Here is a 16,238-nt window from a genome sequence, read left to right on the forward strand (position 1 = left end):
CCAAATAATTAATTGGATGCAATGTTTTTTCCTATAAGGTCACAATGCATTGAGCGGATAGGACAATAATGTTTAAAAATTGTATGCAACTATAGTACAACTGACTAGTCTATTATTTAGGCTAGACCTTTCCTTCCACAGAAATGCTACTTAAGAGCAATGTTGTATGAAAAACAGGTTTGATTATTTTGAGCAGTGGTGAGTCCAAACCCAGCTCTAATGTTTTGTGTGTGAGTTAGGAAGTGTTAGCGGTTGCAAGTTGCATATAGGGAATGCACAAGAGAAAAATATGCAACAAAATTCAATACAGCGTTCACATATGGAAAAAAAGCCTATTTCAGAACCACAGACCGATATGCAAAAATAGCTTGGATAATGAAAACAGACCTTATTTTACACTACAACTAATTAATTTTTTAAGGGGCCAATTCATTAACTTAGAGTGAAGGAATAGAAGAAAAAAAACTTTGAATTTCGAAGTTTTTTTTGGCTACTTCGACCTTCGACTACGACTTCGAATCGAATGATTCGAACTAAAAATCGTTCGACTATTCGACCATTCGATAGTCAAAGTACTGTCTTTAAGAAAAAACTTCGACCCCCTAGTTCGCCACCTAAAAGCTACCGAACCCAATGTTAGCCTATGGAGAAGGTCCCCATAGGCTTGCCTAACTTTTTTTGGTTGAAGGATAATCCTTCGATCGTTGGATTAAAATCCTTCGAATCGTTTGTTTCGAAGGATTTAATCGTTCGATCGAACGATTATTCCTTCCATCGTTCGATCGAAGTATTTGCGCAAAATCCTTCGACTTCGATATTCGAAGTCGAAGGATTTTCATTCCCCCCATGAAACCCTCGATATTCGACCCTTGATGCATCTGCCCCCTAATGTCTCTAGAAACTTTGATTAACATGTCCCTATGTTTAATTGAGAAAGTGGCTACATGAATAAGCATCATTGGAGATTTAGACACTCACACGACATAACTAAACATATATAGTATGTTAATAAATGATGGGTGCTCAGCAAAGAGCTAGGGATCCAACCCCATTAACCAGATCACAGTCAGAGCTGCCTGGAAGAAATCACAAAAGAATAGATGCAAGAAATTAATCTGGTATTGACCTTGACAATGGAACTACAAAGTATCAAATTGTTTCTTAATATTGTGTATTTCCCCAGATTGTTTATTAGCACAGTCTAGTTTGGATGGTTGGATAGGTCTGCAAAACCAAATTATGGCTAAAATTTCATGTGGTGTTTGTATAAATACAATGGGAACCTTCTGTTGTTCTGGTATTTTTACAATTAAGTGTTTCAGTAGCACCTGTTTCCTTGTGACATTTTATTTTCCATGAGGTACTAACACCACAGATATTTATATGTGTTTTAATGGGGACTGTCATTCTCTATTCAGTTGAGTAGAGATCATTGTTTATAAACTCCTGTTTCTGGCTTCAGGGAGCAATTAGAACCTGCTGTCAACTGAACTCGCAGCTCAAAGTGAGGAGAAAAGCCTGACACAGCTTCAGGGTATTTTGCCAAGGTGTCAGCTCTGTGTAGTTCATCATCCACATAATAACATACAATAAGCACAGGGTGAAAAAACAACAATATATATATATATATATATATATATATATATATATATATATATATATATATACTGTATATCACATTAATTGCAAAATGTTATTATCGTGTCACTTTTGGATGGGACAGAAAAAAGGTGGTCATATTTTGCACCAGGTAGAACACTAGTTTTCCTTAAAAAAAAGTAAACAATGTATAATACAATAGTAAATTCACCTTTCATAAGAAAACTATTGGCTCTAAAAATATACAACTGAGTTACACATATGCAATTCTGTCATCAGTGCCTAATTGTGAGAAATGTGATGCAATTTCAAGGCTGAAGTCATAACGTCCCAGTCCAAGGTCACCTTCATACACATGCCCTCGCTCTGTACTGGGATACTCATTTCTCTTGTCTGGCTTGCTGCTGACAAGGGTCCCTCATAGCTGGTGGTCAATTCATCATGGTTCCCATTGCAGTCCATGTCATCATCTTTTAGCTTTGCCTACACGCACAGAAAAACATACTGTTGATGAGCAATTGTTCTGACACAGACAAACTATTATGGTCACATGGTAGACACATTTTGTGTTTAAAAATAATGTTATTTATATATAATAGTTATTTCATATGAACGAAAAGCTTTTTGGCTTGAAAATGGAACATTTGTGCAGAACACTCAATCCTTCAGTATACCACTTACCTGTTATTTTAAATCTAGAACATAAATCAAATTATGCAAGGTTAAGTGAGTGCCATCCCATCAAGTTTTTCTTCACAATTGGTATATGAATAGATAATCACACATTTCTTACAAGTTTTTCTGTTTCTTGAAATGTCTCTAATTGCACCTACAGACTTTGTCTTTCCTGATGATCTGAATTTCCATATAATTCTTGTTCATTACTCTCAAAGCTCTCCTATCAATGTGTCACAACATGGTCTAGTTTGTTATTCTATGGTTCTGGGAAGAATCAGAAGACCAGAAAGCAAGCAAAAGGGTATTCTGGGGCATTTTTTTTGTGTATTCTTGCAGCCTAATTTTTTTTTCCAGATGCAACAACTCATTCATGCTGTTTTGCTTATTAGACCAGGTTATTCTTGCATGAGCAAGTTGCTTAGCACATGAATAAAACCTAAAACGTACAACATACCCCTAGATATTTATCAATAACATCTTATAATGCTACAGTGTTGGACAGGATACCAGAAAAAATCCCTGATGGCCCGTCAACTGAGACCTGCCCCCTACTTGAAACCCTGGGTGCTACACCCTGAACTTAATTGTGGACACAAGAAGAGAAAATACGGTAAACGGGGATTGTGGTGGGGGCAGGAGGCTGGAGGGAGGGGTGTGTGGACCAGTGAGGCAGCAGCCCTGGTGGACCCCAGCCCAACAGTGTAATGCTGAAAAAAATAGGAAACATTTGTAAATAATTTATGAAAACTGCAGAGCCTACTTTAATAGCAATTCCAATTCTGGGTAAGAACATGTTTTAAAATTAGAGTGCCGTTTAACTGAAATTACTGTAAGCTAAATATACTCCAAAGGCTGTTATTCTAACAGCACAGATACAGGCAGGTCACCCTGACTTTTGACATTGTCATATTTAAGCTATATCAAAAAATGGCAGTGATTCAAAATGAAATAAACAGATTTTTTTCTCCCCAATTTTGGGAACTTGATTGATCCTCAATGAACCAATAACAACGTGCTTAAAGTAACATTATCCTCTTTCCACCTCTTTTGGAAAATAGATATTAAATTGATGGGATCTCATTGACTTCTATATGCTAACTTGCAAATCAGAAAAGAGAGAAAGTACCCCGCTTAATCCATCAATTTACAGTAGTCACAAGCTAGACTATCCTGTAGCCTTATTCAATTACCTTATAAGTACAAATTAAATTATAAAGTGCAGTGCTATAATTGATTTTATTCAATTAATAAACAATCTTCCCGATATTTGAAGCAGCCGATTCAGGGTTTAAGGATAATTGGGAAGCTATACTTAATGACTGCTCATTTAAACTTATGGACCTCCTAATAGCAGAAGAGGAAAAAAAAGCTTGCCACAATAGAAGGGCAAATCCAAGAAATACATACTAAAATGGATAGAATGGTTAATCGAGGAGAACTTTTACCTAAACATGAATCTATAATGAAGGGTATACAAAAATTGGAAACATCCCTCTTGGATACCAAAAAAACCAAGCTAACTAGAGATATTAAAGACTATTCATCCAATCTAGTTTATAGATGAGCACATAGAAATAAGAACTTTTCTAACAAAAGAACTACCCCGTGGCCCAAAAGGGATGTTGTTAAATCAAGTAGTGGTTCATTATAGATCCACAGATACAATATAACATCCATACACCAAGTACCAATATCTTGGGAGAAGGAAATCCACCTATAGGATATAGACCTCAAGGGGAACCCCACACTTCCCAATATCCCAGTTTTTTAGGACAGGGTAGAAATTTATTGGACACATCCCAAGCCACGAATAACCCCAAAAAAAGACCAATATTGGGGGAAAGGGAAAAACAACCTGAGGGAGAAATAGAAGGCAAATTACTCAGTAACCAGGAACTATCAAAAGAAGAACAGTCATTAACCTTCATTAACTTATCTAATCACACTCTCACAACTGCACACATAAATATACTCAGCAAGGGTCTGCCCTTTTCACCCACTTTTCAGTTGGACATCTTTGAGACTATAAAAGATTTCAATTTATTTGCAAGGAAATTGCTTTTAAAAAAAGTATTTTGGAAAAGATACAATAGAGGAAGAACACAATCTAACAGATATAGAACTGAGAGCCTTACAAGATCTGGAGGAATTACTCCAGGAAAATCTAGATGATACAGTAAATGATATGAGTGTGATTCCTCCAATGGATGAATGGAAAAAGAAACTCAAAAATAAATCCATATTTACTACTGCATCCAACATATGCCCCAATGTGGGTATTTTTCTTAACATGGTTATTCAGGATATCTTGACTATCCAGCCCCATATTTATGAGAACAATACATCAAGGGATGAGTACAGAGCAATTAAAGACATGAAAAGTTGGAATGATATACAGATAAAGGGGGGAATATTGTGTTGCGACCCAATGAGATGTATTGTATGAAAGAAGCGGAGAAACAATTGTCTTCCATTAACTATAGGGAAATCCTGGGGGATCCTACAGACAATTTTAAACAGAGTTACAATAACCTGTTAAATCAAGCCTTTAAGGATAATTTAATATCTAAGAAAGAAAAACATTTTTAATGGTAGAGAGCCCCAGGGTAGCCACATTCTATCTACTTCCCAAGATACACAAAAAACAGTCTAATCCTCCTGGAAGACCTAGTGTATCTGGCAACCTCACGGAAAAAGCCAGCCAATATCTTGATCTTAGAATAAGACCTATGGTGGAAGATTTAGAGTCTTATGCAAGAGATACATTAGATGTTCTGTCCCAGATAATTGGGAATTAACCAATCTGTTTATCTAATGACTCTAGACGTAGAGTCTTTGTACACATTCTATCAAGCATGAATTGGGGATGGAGGCTTTAAGATATTTTCTGATTGATTATTATGGGAGAGGAGGAACATATGATAGAATTTTTATGTAAGCTAATGAGGTTTGTATTAAATTACAACTACTTCACTTTCAATAATACATTCTATCTGCAAATACAAGGGACAGCCATGGGCACTTCTTGTAATATGGGATGGCACCAGGGAGGAGGCTATTGAATTTGTTAATAAACTCAATGAAAATGACCTTAACATCAAACTAATTATGGAGCTTTCTGGGAAATCAATTTTCCTTCCTAGATCTTCATATAGAAGTTACTAAGGAGGGGAAGTTGGCCAATACTTCTGGAAGATAATACCCTTGGTTCAATATTGCAGGAAAGAACATCGATATGCTATAAGAGAAGTCCCAAACTAAGGGACATGCTCACAAGGAGCCATTTTCAAACTACACGGAACACATAAAAAAAAACTGTTGTCGTTTTCCCTGCGGTGACTGCAACATGTGCAATAAGTTGCAAAAAATTACCAGCTTTGAAGATCGTTTTAGCATAATCCATAAGGTCAATAACTATATAAATTGCAAGACCCAAGGTGTGATTTATTGCATTGAATGTCCCTGCAACAAACAATATATAGGGATGACCACACAAATGCTAAAAACAAGAATGCGGCAACATTGCAGCACCATCAGAACTGCAGGAAATGAAAACAAAATTGATAAAACAATTTCCACAGTAGCTCAACATTTTAAAAAACTACATAATATGGACCAGCAAAAATGGAATTCTGGGCTTTGGAAAAGGTGGAACTGGGAATCCAGAAAGGAAACCTGGAACAAGCCTTGTTAAAACAAGAAAGCTACTGGATCTTTAAAATGAATACGGTATCTCCAAATGGAATAAATGAGAATAATCTATTCACATCATTTATTTAAAATAGTAGAAACGAAATCAGATCCTTTTTTTAACAGTTTTGTTATATTTCAAATAATACAAATTCATAGGAATACACTGCTATGTACAATACAGGTGATTTCATTTTAATAAATGATTAAGAAATACATGTTTTTTTTAAAAAAAAATATGTACAAAAGGAAGTAGGAACAAATTAATGATTTATAAAATTGATCTATATTTAGATGATTGATCATATGATGGTTCCTGAGTATCCCATAAAACAATTGTTGCCTTATAGTCTTATGGTACAATGTTACCAAATAGCCAGATGACCGTGGCAGCTTATGGGATTTTCCTTATTAGGTAGCACATTGGCGTCATAAGGCACCCATGGCAATAGATAGAGAGGATCGGGTGCTACTGAGTTTGCGCGATGGGTGTAGACTCAATGAGAAGCTCTTGCGTAGGATGGAACTAGGTCTTGCAATAACTCATCACATGATGCATTACATGATGCACAATGCGGAAGTGTTTTAAATCACGCTTCCCGGGAACCTCTCTCATTACACCTTGAAAAAGCTGACATTGCAAAACCTGCGTCGGCATTCATTTTTACAGATCTTTAGTGATTTTTAAAAATTATTTTGACTTATCGGTCTAACCGTTGGCGGATGGTGGAATTGTGCTCAACGTATAACGATACCGCTCTCGTTTTACTGAATTTCCAAGGAGACCGTGGATTTGTGTTTTTTAGGATATCTTAGCCTTCAACAGCATTAGGGCTTAGTTTAAAAAATTGAGACCACAGTTCCGGTTACTCTGCCTTCTCAGTCTTTGTGGTTTCCCACAGAAAGAAACAATTTAGGTAGCAGATTTGTGACAACTACACCTCCTCTTCTTTTCATTTTTCTTTCTCATTTCATGTACTTGAGCATTTTTTTAAAAAAAAATTTTTTATCCTATCAATTGTTGTCACTTTAATTAACTCAATTACCTGTACTATATTTATTTATACAGCACTGCTAAGCACTTTAAATCAAATTAACTAATTCCTTAAACCTAATTGGATGGGGAAACAGAATTCATTTTTTTAAGCTATTTGTAATATTGGAGAGGATTTAAATCGTGGTGTTTTATAATTGGTTCCAAAGTGGGCCTAACCACCAATTTTCCTTTTAAAATCGAACTAATTGAATGAACTATATTGCACTGCACTTTATCATTAATTAATTTTAGTAATTGTTTATTAATTGGATAAAATCAATTTTAGCACTGCACTTTATAATTTAATTTGTACTTATAAGGTAATTGAATAAGGCTACAGGATAGTCTCGCTTGTGACTACTGTTAGTTGAGGGATTAAGTGGGGTACTTTCTCTCTTTTCTGATTTGCAATTTAATAAGTACTGATTTAGGTCAGAACTCTGCATTAATCCAAGGATAAAAATCTATAAAACTATACAAGGGAATCACTGGTGTGGTTGGTTTTCTATACGCTAACTATTATTCTATAATACTCTTTGTGTCTTTCCAAGATCCTCTTGGAAGCAGTACAACTCTGGAAGAGCAGAGTTGCTTTGGGCAGGACATTGGCAATGGCCATGATATGATGTTATTAAGGACCATGCCAGAACTGGCAAAAAGCAGACATGGAAACAATGAACCCCCACCCCTTTTCTCATAGCTTGTAGAGAAAGCACATAAAACGACATTACGCCTAACATATGCACAATTAAGCAAACATAACTGAAGTTAGAATGCCTTTCAGCTTAATAAAGTAGCCTTTAACATTTTAGCAGTACAAATGAAAGACTTCAGCTCCATGAAAATAAAAAACAGTGTTAAAAGCTAATACATCTTAAGATAGTTCCCAGGCAAATCATCTACAGTTACAGCTTAATCATTTATTTAGTTATTCCTTGATTAGAAATCTAGAGACCACTTTCAAACAGTAATGCATAGTAAATCTGGCAGAAAAGTACAACAAATGTGTTTAGTCAAAATGCAAGTAAATGTTATCCTTTACAGCTCATTTGGGTTTTCTTTCCAGTTTTGTAAGAAACCTAAACTATTTCGCCCAAAGGGCTCTGAATAATTTAGTGTGCAAATGGTGTATATTATACTGCTCAGATGTTGGTGGAATTATTATTCCAGGGGGCGCATGCATAAATTAGTGACAGGAGTTGGCCACCATATATTAGTCAAGCAAGAATAAACATGGACATTGGATACATTTGATAACATCAGTCTAGGTTTCCAGATTCATTTGAAAAAAAGCATAGCATTGAAGAAATGTTTTGTGAAAGATCTGAAAAGGAAAACTGCTGTGTTTGGTCACAAATACCGTGTTCCCCTGACTTTACTATGGTCTTATTTTTGTTGGAGTAAACATTTTTAATTTTTTTGTACCTCATTTATTCCAGAGAACCCAAATGAACCTTGTGGGTTCAGCTAAAAGGGTTACACTTTTATAGTCATCCAGCTTTATCTGTAATGTCATTGTCAAAAGTAGGCCATTCTCTAAGAATGAAGTTAGTTTGGGGTGAGCCTGACCAAGGGGATCAAAATTCTGCACCTTTTTTTAAAAGCCTTGTAGCACTCTAGAGCTTTCCAAGTCTTGTTATGGAAAACTTTGGCATTGTAAATAACAGATTGGATAGAGATTGTTAAAGCGATACCAATACGTTCCTATAAAAATCATAGGAATGTGTCAGTATTAAGTAGGTGCTGCACCCGCAATAGTTTCCCTGAAAACCCCTCTCAAAGCCACCCCCAGCCCTGCTAACTTGCATTGACCCGACCCTCTGACACTGCTAAAAGATCTTCTGTGCAGTTTCAGTGACACTGGGCTGGGGGCAGTGCAATCCTTCAATAGGCTACTTTTGAATGAAAACAGTCCAAGAAGCCTGAGTGCACACTGGGATTTACTTAAAAATATAATTTTATTTTGTTACATTAAAACAGGTCAACGTTTCAGTCCAAGCCTAGGACCTTTATCAAGACGCTTGGACCAAAACGTTGACCTGTTTTAATGTAACAAAATAAAATTATATTTTTAAGTAAATCCCAGTGAGCACTCAGGCTTCTTGGATTTATATTTATACATGTTTATGTGAGTAGCAGCTGGGTGGCTTTTTGATTCCAGTGGAGTGCGGATCACGAAAGATTTATATATATATATATAAAGTTTTTGTGTGTATGCACTCTTACCAGATTTGTAGTTGCTTCGGGTGCGTAGGTCAATATTGGTAAACAAAATGATTGAAGGACTCGCACACCATTCTTCAGTGAATAAAACTGTGTTATTTTATTCTTTTATGCATTTCCAAAGTTTCGGCCCCCATTTGGGCCTTAAGGCCCAAATGGGGGCCGAAACGTTGGAAATGCATAAAAGAATAAAATAACACAGTTTTATTCACTGAAGAATGGTGTGAGAGTCCTTCAATCATTTTATATATATATATATATATATATATATATATATATATATACCAGAGCTGACACCAGACCTCTTCAAATAAACCTTTGTACAGTAATTACCATATGTCAATTAACATAACTTATTTTCAAGAGTTGATTGAATATTTTATTTTATTGAAACAGCAGAAAGATAGATGAAGGAACAATCTACACATGAATATTGTGAACATGGCTGCATTATTATGTATAAGGGCAGAGGAATCTTAAACAACCTGTATGGCTACATGTTCTCCATTTACTTATTTGAGTGGAGAAACGGCCGCTTCCATCTTTCATTAACTTGAATACTCACTAGAACATTTAACAAGCAAAAAAATATGTCAGTATCAGTGCTGCCTTCTTTTTACATTCAAATGGATGGGAGGTGACAGAGAGGGTTTCAGTGGTGGAAAAAATGCCCCATGTGCTACTACCCTAAGATTGATTTCACTATAAAGTAAATTCAGCTTATTTACCATCTTTTTTACCTGCTTGTTTAAAATGACCATAAACAACTGGACACATACGTTTTCACATACGGCTAAGCTCAGACTGAGTGTAAGCAATTTTTGTATATTTATGCCAAATGTGTTTCCAACAAGCATGCGGGAATCATTGTAGGTGATGCAGCCATTCCATAATAGGTTATCCCACAGACCCATCAATGTAAGATATGATGTCATTGCAAGGTCATTGTTTAGTTCCTATAATAATCCCAGTATTTATAGACAGACACCTACCTGTACTTCATAGGCGTTGGAACTGGTAAGTAGTCGGGCAATAGGACTGCACCATTCCGATAACAAGCATTGTATTAGAAGGTCCAGCATGTGTCAGAATTGGCTTTAGGTATCTGGTTAACTAGTTAAGGTTAGAAAATTGTGGTAGAAAGCAGCTTTAGCAGCACTGAGTGGAGCAACATATCTCTCATATGATTCATTCATAGATATCTTTTTGCTCAGCTATATGACTTGTAGGACTAGTGATGAACTGCAGTCACCAATAGCTGTGAATTTGACAATTTGTGTTTGCACTCGGAGACTTCACTGCAAAACTGTAATACTATTTATATTGCAGTTTTGGTAACACATAGGAATCTGTTCCAACAGCGATGATAACAGCAGGGCAGTTTTTTTAGTAGGGTATTGATTATATAAGCGTAAGTCGCTCAACATCACACGCGCCCCATAGTGGGAAAACAGACAATCGTATAAAGGACAGATCACCTTTTAAAACAATCATTAGGTATTTCTGATTTAGACAGCAAGTTAGCTATCCTGTAACCCTCCAGGGTCCTCCTCCCCTTCAATAGAATTTTATTTAATAACCTGACATATCACTATACACAGATGCAGAGTATGTTGTGCTGTTTGGATGCTGTCAGTCCATACAGAATAAATGAAATGTTCACAGGTATCTGTCCTTCTTGACATTGTTTGTATTGGTTGAACTTCTCTACATCAGCCGTCAAATCATGAATGGTGCCCACTGTTAAAATGTATATTTTTGAACCACAAAGACAATAGATGCCCAAAGGATAGCTTTGACCAGATAGCACTTAGGAAAGTCTTGAAGCAATGCAAATGTGAAGATTTTGGTCCCCCAAACAGGAGGTGAAAAAAGTCAGTCTTCTTTGCCACTCCTGGCTGTATAAGCTAGTGAATAGAACCAAAATAATGGTTGGCTGAGAAATACTTAAACTTGTGGATGAAGGCCAAAATAGTAGGATCAGCTAGATTCAGCACAGCAGCCACACTGGGGAAACATAAGACAGTCACCTTTCTGCAAGAATGGATCTCAGCATATATGACCAGCTTTAGGCTGCAGGCTGCTTCCATAACACCCTCCGGGAAGCAAGTGAAAATAAAACAAGATGAAAATTATGATCAGATCTGTTTTTTTTTTCATGTGACAAATACAACAGGGCTAATAATAAGTTTTTTCATAAAGAGATTTTACATATTATTTTCATGTGCTATAAGTTACAGTCATTTGCTGGAAGGGAGTGCAGCCAAGTCCATAGCTACTTTGCTTGAAATGAAACCTACACAGCAAGATTTTCAAAGTTACTAATTTTAACACTTCCATGTTGAAGAAGAGGAGGCACAGATTGAATAACTATGTTTGTTAAAGGGCAGATAAAATGTGAGTTAAAGGAGAACTAAAGCTTAAAGGGGTTGTTCGTCTTTGAGATAACTTTTAGTAGGATGTAGAGAGTGATATTCTGAGACAATTTGCAATTGGTTTTCACTTTTTATTATTTAAGGTTTTTGAGTTATTTAGCTTTTTATTCAGTAGCTCTTCTATTTGTATTTTAAGCAATCTGGTAGCTAGGATCCAAATTACCCTAGCAACCATGCATTGATTTGAACAACAGACTGGAATTTGAATAGTAGTGGGCCTGAAAAGAAAGATGGGTAATAAAAATTAGCAATAACAATACATTTGTAGCCTTACAGAGCATTTGTTTTTTAGATGGGGTCAGGGATGACCATTTCAAAGCTGAAAAGAGTCATAAGAAAAAGTCAAATAAATATAAAACTATTACAAATAAATAATGAAAACCAATTGCAAAGTGGCCATTCTATAACATACTAAAAGTTGCCTTAAAGGTGAACTACCCCTTTAACTAAAGAAGTAGACAAGAGATAGTGCACTTTGTTTTGGGCTTCTTTACCAGCCCAAGGCAACCACAGTCCTTTAGCAGTAAAGACCGATGCCTCTGAATATGCCCCAGTAGCTCCCCATCTTCTTTTCTGCTGATTCACTTCACATGCTCTGTGCTGTTGTCACTTACTGAGCTTAGGGACTGATGCTCAAGATACTGAATATATATAATATACATGTCACAATCTAAAGCTGATTAGTAATTAATACTGATAATTACTACGTCAGCTGAGAAACCAGTGCAATTAGCATCAGAATTTAATAATCAGCCCTGTAGCATCAGTTTATATTACAGGCAAACCTCATTTTCTGCTTGATAATTTGTGACGACCCCTAAGCTTAGCTTCTCAACAGCTGCTCAGAGCCCACTGAGCATGTGAGTGTCACAGACACTTTTCAAGATGGTGACCCCCTGTGACAAGTTTGAAGTCCTGGATCATAACATGGCATTTTTAGCCATATTTATTTTTATGGTTTAGTTCTTCTTTAACAGAGCCCCCAATCTGCAAAGGGGATGCAAAAGATTTTTTTTCTGAAATAGTCTTCTGCTGTGTCCAGTGTACTGGGAGTGGGCTCTCATGCAGTGACACAAATCACGTGCATAATTAACAAATTCCCCGGCTTGCCATGGAAATCAGTAGTGTGGCCCTATTTCCACATCAAACACAAGTGCATATTGAAAGCAAGCATGGGTGAGCTCCCAGTGCAGAGGGCAGAGAGGTCTATAGTTGCTCCCCCATCCTCTGTTATCCTGCCTCTTTTTTTTGTTTTAATATTTCTTGGCAGTGGGCGGCAGGCCCGGACTGGCAGTCTGTGGGTTCTGGCAAATGCCAGAGGGGCTGCTATAAGGTGCCATAGAAAGTCACTATTTAGTGGGCTGGATGGGCCTCTGTGTCGGCTTATTGGGCCTCTGTGTACCTGAAATGCCAGGGCCTATTTTAATTCTCAGTCTGGACCTGGTGGGCGGAAACCATTTTCTTTGAAATTGAACGATAGCTGTAATATATTAGTGGCAGAAATCTCTATTGAGTTTATTGACAATTGCATTTAATCTATGGGAAGATCTGATGTGTTCACCTTCATCCTTCACCATCTTCACCTTCCAAAGACTTTTTTTCAGTTCAGCTGCTTTCAGATTGTTCACCATCAACAAAGACTTTTCTTTATATTTTACCATTTTCCCCAAATTGAAGTTTAAAGTTGAATGTTCCTGTCTCTGGTGTTTCAATCTGGCAGCTCAGTGATCCAGGAGCTTCTGAACTGTTAAGGGTAACAGCAGATTCGGGGAGATTTAGTCGTCTGGTGACTAATCATCTCTTCTGCGTGGCAACAATCTCCCCGAACAGCCTTCCTCCTGCCTTCTGCCTGAGAAAACACCAGCGCAATGCACTCGCGGAGCTTCGATTTCCGAAATCACCCGAAGTTGAGCACCGCAGAAGAGGCGATTAGTTGCTAGAAGACTAAATCTCCCCGAATCTGCCCGTCTGCCCTGAGCCTAAAATGTGTTACAATTAGTTGATACAATTAGTTGATATGTTTCTCAACAGTATCAGTGGAATATTAGCGACTATTGTATCAATTCTAACAGCTGCCTTTAATGAAACTCAGGGATTCTGCTCAGCAGGGACAAAGATAAAAAAAGTATCGACTAAATGTATCAATTTAGAACAGTTACCCCCAAATTTAATATTTGGCGTTATCGCAGCACGCGTTCGCACTTTTGCGAGTATATTTGCGCTAAGCGGAATGCAATATTTTTCGCACAGATATATTACATAAGCACAAAACAGTAGCAAACGCAAAAATAAGATGAGTCGCAATGAAAGATGTTTTCACTGGAAAAAAACTAATAACCATATACCTTTACCACATATAAAAAAAAATGCTGAGATATATCATTACCACATATAACTTGACCACATTTTTAAATTACATGAAGAATAGCGAAAAAACGTACGCAATGCGAATGGTGGAATTGTTCCACGAATATCTTTCTGCAAAAGTTGTACATACACCTTCTTCTCACAACACTGATAGCAAAGTCACGTGAACACAATTACATTGCAATTAGTTTGCGAATAACATTTGCACTGAACAGCGACTACAGACACGACTCATTAAAAAACCAAGCGCAATATAAGCAATTTTCGATAAGAAGTTTTATTACATTGATAGCGCGACAGCGCAATAGAGCGCAATAACAAAAGTTCGCAAAGTAGAGGGAAACGGCAGAAGCAGTTGCAAATGTAGCAGAACAGTCGCAAAGCGAATTATTACATACCCACTCTCGCACGCAAACTACTCGCAATTCGCTTTGTGAACAGTTTATTCGATTGCGCGTGATATTACATTCCCCCGCTAAAGATTCGGCGACCGCCCCAGTTTCCATAGCTGCTTTAGAAGGTGAAAAATGAAATATTAGAAAAACGGTCACAAATAGAAAGTAGAAAGTCTTTGGTAAACGTCTTTATTTCTGGTGAACTATCTTTAAATATACCCAACTTCCTAAATCTGAATTTTAAAATGTGGTAATTAAAGGGATACTATCATTTCATAATCTGTAAATACTTCCATTTGATATTGTGTAGATAAAGCACAGAATAAAAACCTGATTTAACATATTTCAGTTAAAGGGGTAACAGTATACTGTATCATCTCTTTTGTGTCTGTAATTTTTTTTATATTTCAAACTTTCCCCCAGGAACAGTTGTTGTTGGGCAAGCAAAAAATGTGGTTAAGCACATTTGTTTAGAAATGCAGATTAAAACCATGGAAATATTATTCAGTGCTTAGCTAGGCTGACATATGCATGTTAAACGTAATCAAAATGAAAGCTAGATGTCAGACCTTGTTGATCGCTGGGGCAATGTATACCTTGGAAAATCTAAAATTAACCCTTAGGCTATGCATGAACTTAGTGTGCCCTTAAAATAATTCAGATAGGATCAGATAGGATCTAGTATACATGTATCTATCAAGGTTTCATGGCAGGGCAGTTCGATTATTGGACATTTTGGACTATTTGACATTTTTATTTTGTATGGAATGTGTATAGTTTCTATGTGACATCATCATGTTATGTGACACACCTATTCTGGGTGACATTTGCTACATATACACCTTTAAATGTTTGTACCTTATTGTATGTTTTGCATTTGATAAAGGACGTGTAGCCGAAATGTGTTCTGTGAATAAACACATATTGTTAGTAAACTCTGCTATTATTGCTCTCTCTCAGTTCCTATTGTTTTATGTCTAAGTATTCACTCCTGGAGCTGGGGTATCTAATTGGGATTAAGAGCTCAGCCATACCCTAACCCGGTCATCTTCACACTTTTAGATGATATGTATCGTTCCAGTACCAGCCCCTCATCTTTACACCTGATTCCCACCATCATGCATCTGTAATTTTGCCTTTAATCCTCTCCCTCTAATACTTCCTTAAATAATTTGTCATTGCCCTTGATCACAGATTCTTTACCTTGACCCTGTTTGCCCTTCATTCCAGTTCCTGATTCTGTTTCCTTTCTTCACACCTCCACTACATTTCAATCATGATGCCTAATTCCAACCCCCCTGAGTTTATTATAAAAATCCATCTTAACGCTACTGAAAAATCAAAAGTGATGGTTGAATTTCCATAGAAAATTCCATTCACAGCGGATGAACGTTTAAAAATTTTCCCCAGGAACAGTTGCTGTTGGACAAGCAAAAATGTGGTTAAGCACATTTGTTTAAACATGCTGATTAAAGCCATGGAAATATGATTCAGTGCTTATCTAGGCTGACAGATAATTAAAAAGGATGTTAAACGTAATCAAAATGAAAGCTAGATGTCAGAGCTTGTTGATCACTGGAGCAATGTATACCTTGGAAAATCTAAAATAAACCCTTAGGCTATGCATGAACTTAGTGTGCCCTTAATATAGTACAGATAGTAGGATCTGGTATATCATTCTACATCAAAACACCTAATAAATTATTACACTGATTTGTGCCCAATTTGATTAAATTCAATACTGCCATGATACCATACAGCACGGAAAACACTTATCAAAGCTGACCAGTTCAATCACAGAATTCAATCATAGAA

At 36.7% G+C, this 16,238-nt stretch overlaps 1 pseudogene; it reads right to left on the bottom strand.

The window, feature by feature from the left end:
* Positions 1-845: 845 nt before the first annotated feature.
* The window catches only part of LOC108717464, a 330,982-nt pseudogene continuing 315,589 nt past the window's right edge, over positions 846-16,238 (bottom strand).

This window comes from Xenopus laevis, chromosome 5S (genome assembly GCF_017654675.1).
Source record: "Xenopus laevis strain J_2021 chromosome 5S, Xenopus_laevis_v10.1, whole genome shotgun sequence".
In the NCBI taxonomy this organism is placed as follows: Eukaryota; Metazoa; Chordata; class Amphibia; order Anura; family Pipidae; genus Xenopus; species Xenopus laevis.